The sequence below is a fragment of the Macaca fascicularis genome, chromosome 6, assembly GCF_037993035.2.
Source record: "Macaca fascicularis isolate 582-1 chromosome 6, T2T-MFA8v1.1".
Classification (NCBI taxonomy): domain Eukaryota; kingdom Metazoa; phylum Chordata; class Mammalia; order Primates; family Cercopithecidae; genus Macaca; species Macaca fascicularis.
In genome coordinates, this window is record NC_088380.1 from 183641520 (window position 1) to 183653832 (window position 12313).

The 12313-nt window shown below is 53.8% G+C and overlaps 1 long non-coding RNA gene across 1 annotated transcript; it reads left to right on the plus strand.

Moving 5' to 3' along the window:
* Positions 1–8643: 8643 nt before the first annotated feature.
* On the plus strand, positions 8644–11164 carry LOC107130123 (uncharacterized). Its single transcript, XR_010587734.1, has 3 exons — positions 8644–8846; positions 8984–9198; positions 9306–11164. It is a non-coding gene; the product is annotated as an uncharacterized lncRNA (long non-coding RNA).
* Positions 11165–12313: the final 1149 nt, after the last annotated feature.

The following is a 12313-nucleotide window of genomic DNA, read 5'->3' on the forward strand; positions in this document are numbered from 1 at the left end:
TGGGGGCAGGAGGCAGCCTGGAAGCAAACGAGTCACAAGCCTGGGATCCGAGGCCCTGCAGGGCTGGACCCAGAGCTCTGAATCTGGGTGGGTTACTTAGCCTTTTCCCGCCTGACTTCCTGCTCATATTTTCAAAAATAAACCAGTTGCACTGAGGTAATACAATACCATCACCTACCCCTCAGGCCAGCCTGGAATAGCATCCCTTCCTCTGACAACAGCACCCCAAATTTTCCTTAAGCCCCTTCTCAATCCCTGAGGTTTGGGAAGGGCTGACAGGAGAAGACACGTGACCAAAGATTAGACAATCCAAGCACTGCAAACTCAGCCCCACCCCCACTTCAGTGCTTGGCTTGGGGTCAGGTGGGCGCCAAGCTGGGTTAGTCAGGGCCAGAACCTTTGCCGAACTTAGCTCCCCTCCCCTCCCCTCCCCTCCCTTACCCCCCTCCCCTCCCTTTCCCTTTCTTTTTTGTTTTTTTGGAAACAGGGTCTTGCTCTGTTGCCCAGGCTGGAGTGTAGTGGTGCAATCACAGTTCCCTGCAGCCTCAGACTCCTGGACTCAAGTGTTCTTCTGCCTCAGCCTCCCAAAGTGTGGGGATTACAGGCATACTCTGCCGTGCCCAGCCTGCTGGAACGTTTCTAAGGAAGGGGTGCTCCTTGCCCCTGGGTCTGTGAGAGTGAGCAGGCTGTGAGCTAGAGCTACTGGTGGCTGCCATGTGGTGAGAGCCCGCCTGTGAGGAAAACCAGCAGAGAGGAGAGCAGAGCCAAAGCAGGGAGAATAAGAGCAGTCCTAACAAGCCCCTGGATCCAGCTGGGCCTGAAGCCAGATCCACTTCTGGACTTTTCAGTAACCGATGCCAATACATTGCCTTTTATAACAGAGCCTGAATTGGGTTCTGTCATTTGCAACCGAAGAGTTGTATGTGCTATATTCCTGAAAGGGACAAACACGTGCCTGATACACAGTAGGCTCTCAATACATGTGGAAGATAAGACCTTTGTGAGAACAGCCAGTCTCAAGACATATTCTATGATTTCCTGGGTCTAACACTCCGCACATGGCAGAATTATAGAGATGACAAGCAGGCTTGTGGCTGCCGGGAGCTAGGGCTGGTGGAGGGTGGAGGTGGGTGTGACATCTTCACGGGGATGGGACAGGTCTGGATCTTGAGTGCTGTGGTGGCTTCATGATCTCCACATGTGACAAAATGACGTAGAGCCGTATGCATAGCCTGTGCCAATGTTGGTTTCCTGGTCTGGTATTGTACTAGAGTTATGTAAGATAGAACCATTGGGAGAAACCCAGTAAAGGGTACAACGGCACCTCTCTGTACTATTTTTGCAAGTTCCTGTGAATCTGTAATAATTTCAAAATAAAAAGTTATGAAGAAGAAGTTCTTTGTAGGCGTACCACCCAGCAGCTCTTGGACCCCAAAAGGCAGAGCATGGGCATTGAAACCAGATGAAGCAGAGCTGAAATCTGAGCATGGCTGTTCACCTGCTAAGTGGTCTTGAAATTAGGTGGACCAGAGCTGAAATCTGAGCGTGGCTGTTCACCTGCTAAGTGGTCTTGAAATTAGGTGGACCAGAGCTGAAATCTGAGCATGGCTGTTCAGCTGCTAAGTGGTCTTGGGTCAGTCACGTCTCTCCTCCTGCCCTCAGCATTCTCATCCGTGGAGTGGGGCTCACTGGGGCTCATGGGCCTGCCCCATGGTGTGGTGATGACAGAGGATACAATCAAGACTGTGCTCTGTCTCGCTCAGGACCTGGCTATGGGAGGTGATAAACTTCAGCAGCAGAAGCAGGCCATCAACACAGCGGGGGCCTTGCGCGGACCTGGCAAGGTCATGGGTTCTGAGCCAGCCTCCCTGGGCTTGAGTCCTGGCTCTGCTGCTCCCTGCCTGGGTGACCTGGGGCAGGCTACTTGACCTCTCTGGCCCTCAGTGTTTCCATCTGTACAATGGAGATAATCATAGTGCTTATCACGTATGCTACTTTTGAGGATTATTTTTTGTAGAGACAGGTTCTCCCTATGTTCCCCTATGTGGCTGATCCTGAACTCCTGGCCTCAGGCAAGCCTCCCAACTCAGCCTCCCAAAGCTCTGGGATTTCGGGTGTGAGCCATGTAGCCTGGTCTGCTTTTGAGGATTAAATGAGATAGTGCACCTGAGGCCCCTAGGGCAGAACCTCACACTTGCAGGGACAGTAGCCCTTTGGGGTGCGGAGAATGGCCCCATGGGTGGGGGTGGGGGGGCCCCTGGCCATGCAGCGAGGTCTGTTGCAGCATTGCCAGGAAAGCTCTCACTTCCTGGGGATCAGCACCCTCAGGAGCTTCCCCTTCAAGATCCTGCAGCCAATGATGAATCCCACTCCGGCCAAGCAGAAAATCTGATCCCAGGCACCTAAGGAAGTGGAGGGACCCCTGCCCAGAGAACCCAGGCTCCCGCCTTCCTTCTCCCGGTCCTCCCTGAGGATGGAGAGCACAAACCTGAAGTGGAATCTGCACGGAATGGACTTCGAGGTACAGCCTCTGAGAATAAAGGAAAGGATACAGTGTTTGTGGTCAGTGAAAGAATTCTGGGGACAGTCGGGGCTCAGTGGGTTGCTTGAGGGAGGCTACAGATGTTCCTCTGTCTCCAAACATGTATTTCATGGTCTGTCATGGTTTTAGGATCCCTAGAATTCCATCGCTGAGCTCATCCCTGGGTTAAACACTGCCCACTCCTGCGTTCTGTTCTTTTCAAACTAGAGGAGTAACATATTAAGCCATGAATGTGTGAACTGATTTATGACAGGGTCTGGGGTGAGGCATGCTCAAAGCAGACCGAGGAAGGGCAGGAGAGGCACAGGAAGGGGGAGGGGGAGGGTTGGGGGTAGGGAATGATGCCTAAGGCAAACTTTGCCTGCTCTGGCTGGCTCTTGGTGATAATCTATTTAAAGGCCTCCCCTGGCTGTTCTCGTTGATGTAGATCCATTTGAGCAGTTTCAGGGCTGCAGTCTTTATTTAATGCAGCTCCGAGCCTGATGCGCAGGGCCCAGAGCTGAGCGGAGGCTGGCTCCTGGCAATGCTTAATAGCAAGGTGAGAACGTGGAGCTCCTGAGTAGGGGAGGCGCGACGTCAGGCAGCAAGGGCTGGGCCTGCTATGCTGCACAACCTGCTCCTTGCTGCTGCTGGAAGGATGGAGCAGGCTGGAGGTGGATATTCCCATCCCGGAGTCAGCACTTAGGAGAAGGGAATCTCAGTGTCAAATGAGCTGACGATTCGGTGGAATGGGAGAGGCTTTACTGAATAGTGGCTGAGGATAAGCCAGCATGGCTTCAGCAAACAAGAAATACGCTGGGTCATGGAGTAGTCTAGTCAGGTACGGCTGAATCCAGGACTCCCTGTGAGAACATCTAACAGTTCCTGAGACCACATGCTTCCTGCTGAATACGCTGGGGGAGCATGTCTGGGGCCAGGCATTCCCTGCAAAAGTCCCAAGGTCCTTTCTGATTGGTCTGGCTTGGGTCACATGCCCCTTCCCTAAACCAAACACTGTGGCCAGGAGGATGGGATAGGCTGATTGTCTCCGCCCACTCCAAAGCACCAAGTGAAGAGGGGAGGGAGGTCAGTCCCATCCAAGCCTCACAGAGGGCAGGAGGCCCCGGAGCAGGGCTGGCCTAGGAAGCAAGCAGACACTGGCTCACGGCAACGCTGAGCCTGTGTCCACACACCTCATCCAACGTACCCCTCTCAGCTGCCTCTGCAGATACTTCTTCAGATGAGAGCACTGAAGTAGAGGGACTTACCCAACACCCAGAGGGGGATTCCAGCTAAAATAGAATCCAGATAAAAGATTTTATTTTATTCTCAGTTCTTTCCAGCGCCTCCTGGTCCAGCTGGCACTGATCTCCTGTCCCATGTTCCCTGCCCCTGATATTCCAGAGTACTTGGACTCCTAGGTTTGGGACCGGAAAAGGATCTTAGAGTTTGTTGTCTCCAGTCTCTTTGAGTAATGCACCTAGGGTCACACAGCCCACGAAGAGCAGAACGGGGACTAGAATCCACGTCTAATAGGACAGCTTGTCACTTACCTTGTGTCTGCCTCACTGCTTGGGAGTCAGGTCTTAACTGTGTGGCCCTGGTCTCTATCTGCTTGCCAACCTTAGCTTCCCATCTCCCCATGGTGAGGTTGTGAGGGTATCCCTGAGGGCCCCCTAGAGCTCCCCAGGCTCAGGCCCTGATTGATGGTCTGCGCGTTCCTGGGTCTCCACGCGCCGCGGTTTGCATGTCTTACTCCTCCTTGACATCATTTTCTTTCTAGATAATTGCTTTGTTCTAATTCTTTAGAGGTAATTTTCTTCTGTTACTTTATTTCTACAGTTAACACCCTCCAATTAATTTCATAGCTCTTGAAAGTTCTCACGTAAGTTGCCCTCACAAACCCTTCCAGTTTAACCGTCGCGTGCAACAGCAGCGTCTCCGACAACACAGCCATCTATTCACGCCTACTGCATCCGAGCGCATCGGTTGCATTTGATCTTCATAATAACCTTAGGAGAGTAGCCTGCTTTTACAGAGAGGAAAAATTCAGACTCAAAGAGGTAAAGCAGTCTGCTCCAGGACTGTAGTACAGGCAGAGCTGGGATTTGAACCTCCACCTCCAGCTGCTGGCCTGAGTCAACAGCTGCTCCAGATTCAAGGGGGAGCACATGGTGGCTGTCAGGTCCCAGGTGCACATCTGTCCTACTGGGGTGGCTCCAGAGTGAACTTGGTGGCCCTACTGGCTCCACCTCTGGCGATTCCCTACAACCTTCCCCTGGATCCTACACAGAGAAGCTTCCCTGGCAGGCAGGAGGAAATGAAGTCCAGGAAAAACACAGGGTCTCGGCATCCATGCATGGATGGGGAAAAGACAGTAGTGGTTATAGCATCTCTTGGGGAGAGGAGGAAAAAAAACGTAACACCAACTACATTTGAAGAGAAATAATACATGATTTCAAATTCTATTTTCTTATCTCTCTCAGTACATCTCCTGGTGCTATTTTATCTAGTAAATAGGAGACCTAGTTGTTATTCTCAATTATGATATTAATACTCCCGGTGACCCTGGGCAACTTACCTCCCTTCTCTGAGCTGGTTTCTCTATCTATCACCACCTGCTCAAGGACAAAAAGATGTTCTCGCAGGAAGGAAGCTTCCCGTGTCTGGAACAGGCCTGGGCCCTCGTTTACCCAGCAGGTGCTGCTGGTGTGGGCGGGGGTGGCCTGCAAGGGGTGGACGGACTGCAGTCCCCGGTGCCTGCTCTCAACCTCTCTCTCCTTTTTCCTAACCACGGACCTAACCCTCCTGACCGTGTTTGCACTTGCTAGCCTCACAGATCCTTCTGCCAACCTCCCTGTCCTGTTAGATTCTAGAATTTTCCCCTGTCCCTTCCTCCCAGAGTTGGGGGAAGGGTAACAGCAAACCCCAGCTGGGCGACAACTTCCGCCGCCATGTGCTTGGTTCGATACTGTTTTCCTATTTTTCCAGCCATCTCCCTCCTTGGGGGGAGGTTGCCACGGGCGATCGGCCCAGCCTATGTTTACCTCCGCACTCTGTGCCTCCTCTCCTGCATCCCGCAGGGGCTCCCCAGCCATCTGGAATGGGGCCCACAGCTCCCCTCTCCCCCACGTGCCAGCCGAGAAGGCCGGTTTGAGCACTGCGTGGGAGGCCCAAGCTTCCCGCCAACATGGGCAACTGAATTTGGAAAACAGCTCATCACCAACGAAGAAAAAAAAAAAACAAAAAAACAAATAATGAACTGCAGAGACCCTGGGCTGGGGTTTGGCAAACACCGATGGAAACAAGTCCCCTATGAAAAAGTCTAATGATTTTTGCTCTTGTTCAGAACTGAAGACTAATTCTAAAATATTGGTCGTCCGGAAAGAGAGGTACCGGGTGGGGCCACAAGCTAGTTCCAGCCCGCAGGAGACCCAGGGCTCTGTAGCCCGGGAGACTCAGCGCTCACACATGCAAAGCACACCTGGAGGACCCTGGGTAGACAGTGCTGTGAGGCAGATAGGATGAATGGACCTTGGTTGCTGCTTTTAATGGAGAGGGAAGCTCAGGCTCAGGGATATGACCATTTCTGGGCAGATCTGGGTCCTCATCTGTGATAGTCTGAGGCTCCCGTCGTAGCTTAGGGAGGACTTCAGGTCATATTTGTACCAAATCCTCTCCTGAACCCTAGGGCGACAGTTAAAATATTTATCAACCCGAGGTGCCAGGGCGCTGAGCCAGCAGGGCTGTGGCCAGACCAGCCACTGGATAGGGCAGGTCCCAGAGGCCCCGGAGGCCCTGGAGGCTGGGGGTAGGGGCGGGGTGGCCAGGACAGAGGAGTAGAGGCCTCTGGGGCCAGAGGCAGCAGCTACTCACCACCTGGGATGGAAGCAATTTAATATTTTAGCAGCTGGCTTGCCCCACCAAGTGTCCCGGGTGGTTGTCAGTGCTGCTCCAACCAGCACCTGGCTATGACCCAGCACGCAACTTCCATAGCAGCAAAGTCAAACCTGCCTCGCCGTGCGGCTTCTGGGCCTCATTTCCACAGGCCTGGGGGACCTCGGGGAAGGCGGGATGAGAGGCTCTGGGGTCACCTTCTGGTGCTCTGTGCCGATAAGAGGACCCTTGTCCAGTGCTTGGCCTAGAGCCTGGCATGAGGTTACTGCTCAAGAAGGGTTCACTGCATTTAAAATTTCCAAAGCTGTGCTTCTTGCCTGCCCCTGCCCCTCTCTTGTGAGAAACATGACCATCAAGTAAACAGGCAAGCAGCCGCACATCCAGGCAGAGCGCAGTGGCTGTGGCCACCGCTGCCCCCCTGCCCAGGCCTCATTTCAGGAGCAGCCTTGCGGCGGGCTGGCGAAGCCCCGCACACAGGACAGCGTCCTTTCTCGGGACTACATCTTGTATGAGAAGGCAAAGATGCCTTCACAACCTGGTTCATTCACCTGCTAAGGCCCCACCCCCCGCAGCTAGGCTCTGGGGTCCTGGCCAGGCCTCACACCCACCTAAGATGAGACAGGGTGTGGCAGAAGAAGGGGCCCAGACTTTTTGAAGGAAGCCCTTCCATAGCAGAGCCCTGAGCGGCGCTGGGGTCTCCTGAGGAGCCGCCTGCAAGAAGCCTTCTCCTTTGAACAGAAGACTGCGAGGGAAGTGGGTTGGAGCCTGGGGGCGGAGGAGGGAATGGTGATCTTGGAGGGAACATTACAGAGGTGGCTCCTCTGGTCCTTGGCCAGGATAACCACCTCCTCTCCCGGTTGCAATCAAAGAGTGGGTGGCCCTGCAGCTCCTGCATCAGAAGCACCTAGGCATATGCTTGTTAAACCTGCAGACTCTGGCGCTGGGCGGCGTCCGTCCGGCCAAGTGAGCATCGCTGGGGCAGGGCCGTGAAGATGACCTTTCAAAAAATGACTGCAGGCCGGGCGCGGTGGCTCAAGCCTGTAATCCCAGCACTTTGGGAGGCCGAGACGGGCAGATCACGAGGTCAGGAGATCGAGACCATCCTGGCTAACACGGTGAAACCCCGTCTCTATTAAGAAATACAAAAAACTAGCCGGGCGAGGTGGCGGGCGCCTGTAGTCCCAGCTACTCGGGAGGCTGAGGCCGGAGAATGGCGTGAACCCGGGAGGCGGAGCTTGCAGTGAGCTGAGATCCCGCCACTGCACTCCAGCCTGGGTGACAGAGCGAGACTCTGCCTCAAAAAAAAAAAAAAAAAAAAAATGACTGCAGCGATTGATGCTCTTGCTTCCAAACGTTTGAGAACAACTCCCTTAGACTGAGATGTCATGCTTCTTGGGCCGGAATTCCCCTTCACTTCCTCCTCCCCTACCCCAGACTGTCTGGGCTTGAGTCCCATTCTGCCACTTAAAGCTGTGGGAGTTTGAGTGCCTCAGCTGCCTCATCTGTGAAATGGGAGAGAAGTAGAACCCACCTCCCCTTTGAGCCTTGCTTCCAAGGGAGTAGAAGGCACCTTGCCTTATGGCTCCCTGAGAGCAGCTCTGACAGAAGCTGTTACAGAAGGGAACTCGTCCCTGCCTTGCCCTGGTGCATGGGGTCATCAAGCACCAGGTGGTGGCATTGGTTGGGGTGAAAACGGCTCTGCACCCCTAACACAAGGGCTCTAGACCTGGCTTCACGCCATCACACCTGTATGATCCATTCTCAGTGCTGGGACACAGCTCTTCCAGACAAGCAAGGCCCCTGTTTTCAAGGTGTCAAGACGCAGACAACAAACTCACAAACAAACCAGTGAAACGAACGGTGATATCTGTTGTGAAGGCAATTGAAAGACCCCAATGCCAAGTAACCGACATGGTGTAAATAGTGGCAGAGTGTCCTGGGCAGAGAGAACAGCAAGGGCAAAGGTCCTGGGGCAGGAATGGATGCAGAGTGCTAAGGGGACAGAAAGAAGGCTGCTGTGCTGGAGCATCCCCAGGGAGGAGCGGTGGGGTGAGGGAGGGGGTGAGTTCAGAGAGGCAGCCCGGCAGATCTTGCAGGGCCTGTGGAGCTTATTCTAAGTGTGATGGGCAGCTCCTCCCAGCTGGGAGAATTAAATGGAGTAATGAAGCACAGCCGCTTGCACCAGGGTTGGTGCCAGGTGACTGCTGTCTGTGCCCTCACCCCATGACAGACGCACCATGGCTGAGACATTAGGGTCACATGGTGACTTGGAGCCTCAGGTCCTAGGAACTGCCCGGACGCAACTTCAGATCGTTGGCTGGGATCCATTCAAAGACGTCAGGAGGTGTTTATTCAGATCACTGGCTTCTCTCTGCACCGCCCCCGACCCTCACCCCCCACCCGCGTCATCCCCCAACACGGGGCCACGGTAAGGCAGTTCTGTCTGTTTCCTCAAACCTAAAACACAGCCGGGCTTTTCAGGGCTCTAAGGCCCCCGAGTGTGGTGGGTGCCCCGAGAAGGACAGGGCAGGGATGTCTGGGGATCCGGTTCTCTCCCGCTTGCAGGTGTGGCTGGCGTGCGCGTTGGGAGCGCCTGCTTGCCCCTCCTCCGGGGGGAAGGACTGGCCGTCGTCCCTGCTCCGGGGATGCGGGATGCGGGTGCGCCGAGCCCTCGGGAGGCCTGGCTCTGGTGTGGGCTGCGGGGAGAAGGCGCGGGAAGGAAGGAAAGAGGCGAAACGGTGCGGGAGGGAGGCGGCCGTTGCCATGGAAGGAGCTGCAAGGTATTCTGGGACCAGAATTCTCTCTGCAGAGGGCCGGGTGGGGGGCGGCCGGCTGGGGAAGGTGAGGGGAAAGCCAGTGCCATTCCTTTGTCCTTGGCGCTTCTCAGCCTCCCTGCAGACCGCGAACGGAGCCCCCGCACCCCCGAGGCTGGCCTCTGGCCTCCCGCCCCAGCCCGGCCGGGGGCCCCTCCCCGCTCCGCCGTCCGCCTTGGGTACAGAAGCGGCGAGTGGCCCCTTTCCAGGAGGCCTGTTTACCAGCACGACAACAGCAAATTAGTGCGCTTAAGAGGCATTCAGCGTTTATCCCGGCAAACATGCGCAGCGCGAAGGGGGCCTGCAAGGCCTGCTCCCCGGAATCTACTGAAATGGGTCTGCTGTGCATCTTAATCGACTTCCTTCCACCCACCACATTAAATGCATTTAATCTACTCTTGCAAATGGCTAATTTTGAAAATCCGCTTATCAGAATTAGGTCCTCAACATCCATATTTATTTACTTTTCATTTTCATAATCTTTTTTTTTTTTTTTCCATGTGTGTGACTGAATTCCGTTTACTATTGTCTGGCTCTCTCTCACACGTCCCGGGGGCCGGGGCAGGGGAGAAGGGCCAGGTTAGGAGCAAACTGGAAATGGAAACCTGGCAGGGATAAAAGGCATGGGCTCGGGATTTGAGGACTGGGAGGCTCTTCCCCGGTGGCAGCATCTTCAGGAAATCACCAAGAGCTGAGGCTTGAGCAGAGCAGGTTTAAAAAGGCGATGAGGAAGTCTTGCTGAATCCCAGGCACCCGGGGCCTGCCTGGCAGGAATCAGCAGCCGTGTCAGAAATGTGCAAGAAAGTGATTGGGATCAGCTGTCTTCCCCAGCGCCCCCGGTGCCAGGCTCCGTGCTAAGCGCTTCACGTGGACCGGCACTCATGCTCACGCCAGCCCTGCTCAGTGAATGCCAGGCGCGTCTCGCAGACAAGAAGACTCCTGCTGCGGCTTAGACCCACATTCACATCCAGACTGCACGTCCTCCTCTGCAGCATGTTGTCAAGCGTGCAAGGCACGTTTTTCCTATGAGTGTGTAAGAAACACAAGTTTGTGTGTGCGAGACTCAGGCCTGTGAGAAACGCAGACCAAGGGAGAGATGGGTGTTCAGAATCTGGAAAATGGCTCTCCAGGTCACAACCTGTGCAGCCTCAAGTGTGAATTCCGCATGTGGCCTTCCTCACACCACGTTTGGGTTTTACAAGTTTGCTAACAACTTTTACAAAGCTAGGAAGAGCGGCCAGGCCTCTTGGCCTCTAAAGGACTTATCACTCAATGTTAATTTTGTTGTTGCCAGTCCCTTAATGAGCTTATTTGGCACACATCTAGAGCAAAAACCTGAATTTCACTTCATTTAATTTACTTTCAACATTGGCTGGGCACCTCCTATTGGCCAAGTGATGTTCTGCAGAATACCTGGGTGGAAGGATAAATCCGATCTGTTTCTAGCCTTGGGAAGCTCACATTAACTGGATTTTACAAGAAAGGCTCAGAACAACAAAGTGTTAACATACGCATACCAGACAATTTTATTTTCCCAAATAACTGCTAAATTATGTTGTAGCCATCTTAGATTTCCAGATCTATGGGAATTTCTAAAGCATAAGGCATTAATTACATCCTGATGGTTGAGATTAGGGCTGAATTGTCTGCAGACTTGAACTCAAACCTGCAGTTCTGCCACCTTCAATTTACGACCTTGGGCACTTTGGAGCCTCAGTATCCTCATCTGTGTAATGGGGATTATATAAATATCTACCCATAGGGCTCCGAAGATTTAAATTAATGCTGTAAATTAATGTAGGTGGAGCCTTTAGTGAGGTATTTGACAAAGGTCTACATCTAACAACTAAATAATAAGCATTATGATATATAATCATTTACTCAAACTCAGCAAATAGAATTCAAAGACAGAAATAAACATTGATCAAAGAAATGTTTTCCAACGTTCTGAGTATGTTCGTGAGGCACCTGGAAAGCTACCGAAGCAGCCAGTGGGTCTTCAGGCCCTGCCGCCAGGTGCTGGCTGAATGGCAAGGTGGACCAATGATTTACTGGGGCCCCTCCCTCGTTTCTCTGGCCCCCACCTTTTCCCCTTTCGACTTCCTGCCTCTCTCTAGAATTACATGATATGCCAAAGTAAATTCCCTCAGACTTGCAAATAGCCTATACTTAATCCCCCCCCCCACCCCGCCCACCTGAGGATAAAAACTCCTTGCAGAAGACAAAATTTCCTCCCATCCCGTGTTAGGGATGTGTGGGCGCATGTCTGCAGGAAGGGGAAGCCGTGGGAGTGTGTGTGTGTGTGTGTGTGTGTGTGTGTGTGTCGATGCAGGAAGGAAGCGGGCGGATGTGTGCGCAGGGAGACACCTGTGGGTGTGAGCGCGGGGATTTGTGAATGAACGAGCCTGTGTGTGCAGGGACTGGGTGTGTGGAAGGGGCGGTGGCCCAGAGAAAACCCAGGTCCTCCAGCACTCACTCTGGATCAGGACCCCTTCCATCTGAGCGAGCTGAGTAACGTGGGTGGAGCGGGCTCATGGGATGGCTCATGCCCTCTAAGATGAGGTCAGAGAGAGAGACCGCAGGACCAAGGACCCAGATGGGCAAAAGGGCGGAAGGTCGGCCACAAGGCCATGTGGGGTGTTCTGGGCGGATCTGAGTGCGTGTTTCCCGGGTGGTGGATGTGGACTGGCTTTGGAGATGGGCAAGCTGGCAGGTGAGGGGGCAGAGCTGAGTGGACACCAGAGAGGATGACCCACTCAGGGGATTCTGCCAGCCGTGTCTGGGGCTGCAGACACAGTGGTTTCAACAGAGCAGCGGGGTTGGACAGAGGTCACAGAGGGAGGGAAAACAATCTCAGAGAGAGGGTGGGCTCTGTTCTCAGACTGAGGAGACCAGGCAGGGAAAGGCGGGGGCGGGGCGAGGATCTGCAGTGACAGAGCCGGCAGGAATACGAGGTCATCACAGTATTGTTTGTTGATTTTGAAAGCTGAGTTGCATTTGAAAGATGAGGTTATGTGCCAGCGGAAAGAAGCAGCTCTCGTATTAGTAGAAGAACCAAGGCTGGAAAAGGAGGGACTCCCAA